The sequence below is a fragment of the Balaenoptera acutorostrata genome, chromosome 9, assembly GCF_949987535.1.
Source record: "Balaenoptera acutorostrata chromosome 9, mBalAcu1.1, whole genome shotgun sequence".
Lineage (NCBI taxonomy): Eukaryota > Metazoa > Chordata > Mammalia > Artiodactyla > Balaenopteridae > Balaenoptera > Balaenoptera acutorostrata.
In genome coordinates this window covers 68,411,985-68,418,864 of record NC_080072.1, presented here as the reverse complement: position 1 = coordinate 68,418,864, position 6,880 = coordinate 68,411,985, and positions in this window count along the sequence as shown.

The following is a 6,880-nucleotide window of genomic DNA, read 5'->3' as shown; positions in this document are numbered from 1 at the left end:
TGTGAGTGAATAAGAGATGCTGTCGTTACGTATTTCAAAAAAATCATGTAAAATCATTATCTTATTTGATCAGATTATTTTAAGTAAATGTTATATATGTACTTAGAAATCTCCTGTGTTTGAAACCAATACACTATCATTACGCTAACCTACGCTTAAGAAAAAACTATTCTTATGAGAACAGTAAAGAAATATATTCCAAAGAGTAAAATGAGATACTCTATGCATAATACTAATATTTCTTTCATAAACTGAAAGTGATTAGATCAGTCAATATGGCGATAAGGACAAGATAAATCTGTCTTTGTACAGACATGAACTAAATCAAAAAGTATTACACTCATCTCTGGAATCTGTTTGAAAGAAAACAATTAAAATTATTTTAGCTCCTTTATCCCCAGGCTCTAACACATATTTACTTTTTAAAAATACTTTAATGTTCTAAAGAAATAAAAATACTTTAAAGCTCCATGACAAAGGAAACCATAAACAAAACAAAAAGGCAACCCACAGAATGGGAGAAAATATTTGCAAATGAAGCGACCGACAAGGGATTAATCTCCAAAATATACAAACAGCTCATGCAGCTCAATATCAAAAAAAAACAACCTAATTAAAAATGGGCAGAAGATCTAAATAGACATTTCTCCAAAGAAGACATACAGATGGCCAAGAGGCACATGAAAAGATGCTCTAACATCTTTACTATTAGAGAAACACTAACTATTAGAGAAATGCAAATCAAAACTACAATGAGGTATCACCTCACACTGGTCAGAATGGCTGCCATCAAAAAATCTATAAACGATAAATGCTGGAGAGGGTGTGGAGAAAAGGGAACCCTCCTACACTGTTGGTGGGAATGTAAATTGGTACAGCCACTATGGAGAACAGTATGGAGGTTCCTTAAAAACCTAAAAATAGAACTACCATATGATCCAGCAATCCCACTCCTGGGCACATATCCAGAGAAAACCATAATTTGAAAAGATACATGTACCCCAATGGTCATTGCAACACTATTTACAATAGCCAGGACATGGAAGCAACCTAAATGTCTATCAACAGAGGAATGGATAAAGAAGATGTGGTACATATATACAGTGGGATATTACTTAGCCACAAAAAAGAACAAAATAATGCCATTTGCAGCAACATGGATGGACCTAGAGATTGTCATACTGAGTGAAGTATGTTAGACAGACAAAGACAAATATCATATGATATCGCTTATATGTGGAATCTATAAAAATGTTACAAGTGAACTTATTTACAAAACAGAAATAGAGTCACAGATGTTGAAAACAAACTTAGGGCTACCAAGGGGGGAGGGGGGGATAAATTGGGAGATTGGGATTGACATATACACACTGCTATATATAAAATAGAAAACTAATAAGAACTTACTGTATTGCACAGTGGACTCTACTCAATACTCTGTAATGACCTATATGGGAAAAGAATCTAAAAAAGAGTGGATATATGTATATGTATAACTAATTCACCTTGCTGTAGAGCAGAAACTAACACAACATTGTAAATCAACTATACTCCAATAAAAATTAATTTAAAAAAACCTTTAATAAACATTTCTTGAACAAAAAAACAAAAACAGAAACAGAACTCCATGACTTCTACTTAACCTGTAAACACAGAACCCTTGAACTTTAAATTACACATTAAATAACGTAGCTTGGAAAGACAAGAACTCTCTTCTCCAAGTGATTTTCTATCTTTTTAAAATTTTCAATCTTTTAAAGTTGGAGGGTGGTTATATGAACATATACATTTGTAAAACTCTTTTCACTATACATTGAAAATCTGTGCATTTCATTGTATATAAATTATAAATCACAAAAATTGATTTAAACAAAAAGATAGGTGTATAGGTAAATGAGAATATTTCTTAATGATTCCTCTAAATTCCACTCTTTTAAACTAATTAATTCTCATTCTCCTAAACTAGGGGAATCTTTGCAGACAAGTTTCTTTGCTTCGAAATTTTGAGAAATAGAATATTTAGCTTTTCAATCAAATGATAGAATGGGATTGTAAAAGGACATGTTTTAAGAAAAAATATAGGGGGTTTCGGTTAAATTTTATTACTAAAAAGAAGCATGTTAATCTTTTTAAGAAATGTATATAGAAGTATAGGAAATAAGAAGCTCAAAGTAATCTTTTACACCCTTCTTTCCTTTCCTACACCATATCACCCTCCAGAGGTAAGTATTGTAAACATTTTAGTATTAATCCTTCCTGACGTTTTTCGATGCATATACACAATACCTGTAAAAATACAAAATGATATCATGCTATGCATTTATTTATTTTTTTATTTAAAAAAGCTTTTAATTGATGTGTACATACTTACAGAAAAGTACACAAATCATAATCGTACAGCTTCATGAATTTTTACGAGGTGCAAACAATGGTAATTCAGCATCAGGATCAAGAAACAGAACTTTACTAGGAACTCCAGATGCCCTCCTCAATCCCCTTTACATCTCTACTCCTCACATTGAATAATATCCACTATTCTGTCCTGAATTCTAACACCAACGTTTAGTTTTGCAATTTCTATAAATAGAATTATATAGTATATTTACTTTTGTGTTCTACATCTTTCACTCAGAATTACATTTGTGAGATACTTTCAGTGGTGTACTAGTAAATCAGCTCTGGCAAGGGAGGGAAAAGCCCTGATCTGTGGCATCTCTTAATTTCCATGATGCAAATACACCCACCATGGTAGATTTAAAGCTAACAACGTGATGTATGTGATTTGGAAGGAGATGCCCGTAATTGCATTTTTGGGGGTTGCATTCGGTCTTTGTTGCTGCGCACGGGCTTTTCTCTAGTTGCAGCGAGTGGGGGCTACTCTTCGTTGTGCTGCATGGGCTTCTCATTGCAATGGCTTCTCTTGTTGTGGAGCACAGGCTCTAGGCACGTGGGTTTCAGTATTTTCAGGGCACGGTCTCAGTAGTTGTGGCTCGCGGGCCCTAGAGCACGCAGGCTTCAGGGGTTGTGGTGCACGGGCTTAGTTGCTCTGCGGCATGTGGTATCTTCCTGGACCTGGAATCGAACCCGTGTCCCCTGCATTGGCAGGTGGACTCTTAACCGCTGCGCCACCAAAGAAGTCCCCCATAATTGCCTCTTTTAAGCTGGTAGGAGCAGGTTTCAGCATACTACTGGGCCATATTTTTTCCATGTAGCAATCATTCACTCATTCTCTGGGCTATGAACTAACCTATTGTACAAATATGCCACTATCTATTTATCCATTTTCCTCTTGATAGACATCTAGATCATCTCCAGTTCTTAGCTGTTAGAAACTGTGCTTCTACAAACATTTGGCGATTATATGTATTTATTTCTGTGGATATATATCTAGAAGTCACTCTTACCAGCAGTGTATGTGAAATTCTAATTCCTCCATATGCTTGCCAACTAAATTGTATTTCCCTGACAGCTAATAAAATAGAACAGCTTCTCCTAAGTTTGTTGCCCCACTTGTGTTCTTTGAAGTGACTGTTCAAGTGTTTTGTCCAATTTTCTGTTGGGTATTCTGACTTTTTCTTTCGGTGTTTTTGTAGGAATTTTTTTGTACTTATGCCTATAACTTTATAATATGTTTATTTTACTCAATAATGCAGGCTTTCATAGTAGTACATAAATTTTTTCCTTTATTGTTTTTAGTAGCCTTATAATATTTTAAAGAATAGATGTGAAAAATAGATTTTTTCATTCTTAAGCATACCAAAACTTTCTATGTGTATCTGATTCATATAAGAGTTTAATATATTGAATAAAAGCTGAAATCTGTCCTGGAAAGTAGCACCAGGAATTTTGTTATGAATAAACATTTAAAAGGAAGAGTGGCCCTTAAAGAACTTGAAAAATGAAAAAGTATTCTCCAGTCTGATGAAATAGAAAGGGCCATTTTATTCCACACACAGCAGAATAATCACAGAATGCTGGTGATTTTAGTTTGGTAAGAAGCAAGGTGAGTGTGATTTGGATAGGATAAAGTGAAAATTGTTGAGATTTGTTTGGAATATAAAAGTAAGAGCTCAGCCAGAAGCTCATTAGTAATAACTATTGGCAAAGGTCACAGTTTTGAAGGTCTGTAAGGGGAATTCTGAGAAAAAATACATTATTAAGACTTAGACTAAAGAGAATTAAATTAGCAAGTGTCTAAAGAAATATCTTCCTCAGAGTTCTTGAGAAAATATGGAGAATGGTAAACTAAAGATTCAATTAAATGTAATTTTATTGGGAGAGGGGAGGAGTGTTGATTGGTGGGATGTTTCATTGTTTAAGCTAGAAACTAAAAACTCTGTTTTTTGGGGTTTTGGTTTTGTTTGTTTTTTAAATAATTGGAAATCATTTACACTATTGTTGGGAGTGCAAAATGGTGCAGCCACAATGGAAAACAGCATGAAGGATCCTGAAAAATTTAAAAAGAACTACCTTATGATCCAGCCGTCCCACTTCTGGATATTTATCCAGAAGGATTGAAAGCAGGACTCGAAGAGATATTAGTACTTCCATATTAATTGCAACATATTCACATAAGATAAGATGTAGAAGCAACCTAAATATCCATCAACCAATGAAAGGATTTTTTTTTTTAAATACAGTAGGTATACATAACATAGAATACTATTCAGCCTTAAAAAAAAAGGGAATCCTGCAATATGTGACAACAATGATGAAACTTTAGGACATTATGCTAAGTGAAATAGGCAGTCACAGCAGGGAAATACTGCATGCTTCAACCTATATGAAGTATCTAAAGTAGTCAAACTTGTAGAAGCATAGAATATCATGGTGGTTGCTAGGGAGTTGCTAATGAAGGGCTATAAAATTTTAGTTATGTTGGGCTTCCCCGGTGGCGCAGTGGTTGAGAGTCTGCCTGCCAATGCAGGGGACACGGGTTCGAGCCCTGGTCTGGGAGGATCCCACGTGCCGCGGAGCAACTGGGCCCGTGAGCCACAATTGCTGAGCCTGCGCGTCTGGGGCCTGTGCTCCGCAACGGGGGAGGCCCCGATGGTGAGAGGCCCGCGCACTGCGATGAAGAGTGGCCCCGCTTGCCGCGCCTGGAGGAAGCCCTCGCACAGAAACGAAGACCCAACGCAGCCATAAATTAAAAAAAAAAAAAAAAAAAATTTTAGTTATGCAAGATGAATAAGTTCTAGATATATGCTGCATAACATTGTGTCTACAGATAATATTGTGCATAATAGGTAGCAGTATTGTTTTGAACACTGAAAAATCTGTTAAAAGGTCAGATATATTAAATATTCTTACCACCATTAAAAAAAAAGAACAAAAAAAACTAGATGGCAATTCTAAAACTAAAGGATGCTAAAAGGCCCCAAATATAACCAAAACAATACATTAACAAAAATTTAGTTTTTAAAATATGGTATCTTAGATTCACTGAGAGTATTCACTTCGAAAATATTAACAAAAAATATTATTGAAAAGACACAAACATTCACACATACAAATATGCCAAAGTACATATTTTCAAAGTCATGGCTTTGAAATCAGACATATTTGATTTTAAATCTACCTCAGGTGCTCCCATACACAATTATAGGTAAATTGTTCAGTTTTACCCCTTTTATAGTCTCTGCCAACTCCACAGAAAAGGCTCTTCTCAAAGTTACCAAGACAGTGGTCAATTCTCTTTGCTCCTCATTTTCTCTCTCTCTCTATTTCTCTCTCTCTCCCTGTCTCTCTCTGTCTCTCTGTCTCTCTCTCTCTCTCCCTCCCTCTCTTTTATTAGTGGAATGGACTGCACCTTGGCACTGTATAGCCATGAGTTATCTACACCCATACGGAAATCTGTTTCTACCAAATGAGAAAAACCTGACCAAAGTGTAGGTTTCCATTAAGATCAGAGTTCTTTAGACCTATGTAGGAAGAATTTTAAATAACGTAAGAACCAAAAGAAAATTAAACCCAGTGATATAACCACCTGAGTGAGGTTGCAGAGTCTTGTGAGAAGAAAAATTAAGTCAAATCTAAACCCAAGCATGTAATCTCTGTTGGTTATTAGACCTACAAGACTATTAAGTGAATTGATATAGTGGCTACAAATAGGGCATCATAGGCACAGTATCTCTGGTCAGTATCTCAGGTAAATATGCCAAACATGTAGGAGAGTATCCTTGAAGACTCTTTGCAATGGCACCAATATTTCCTTTGTGAGAAAGCATATTTTTACCTCTAGAATATTTAGATTTAAACATAGAAATGTTTAGGTAATCAAATTAATTATTTATTATTCCATTAATTATTATTTCAAAACTGTGCTTTGTGATATTTAAGAGAATCTGTCCTATTCGATTAGACTTGATTCTAATATAAGCTATATAATTGAGTAATTCAGTTAATCTTTTGGGTTTTAAATTGAAATTACTTACTATATTTATATGCAGTTTTACTGAAATACATAAAAGAAGTTAATATTCCCCATAATTATAAATTAAATTTTTTTAGACTTATAAGAATTAATTTTAAGGACTTGATAAGGTTTGTCAGGTGATTGAATTGCCTAAAAATTAACAGAATACATTAAATGTATAAATGCTGTTTAAAATGTTTGACGGTATTTAATTAACTGTGTAAAATAAGACTAAAATTATAAAAGGTCCCAGGTTTATTGTTAAAATTTATTTGATTTATTAATTGAATAAGATATATATGCTGAAATTAAAGTAAGAAAGAACAAGTTCTTTTTTAAATTTCAAACTTCAATCAACCAAATATAGATTATAAAAATTAAAGTAAAATTCTGAATAGTTTTTTTTTCTATATAAAACCCGTCCTTAAGGATATTTGAAACAATTTTTTAAATGTTACAATACAG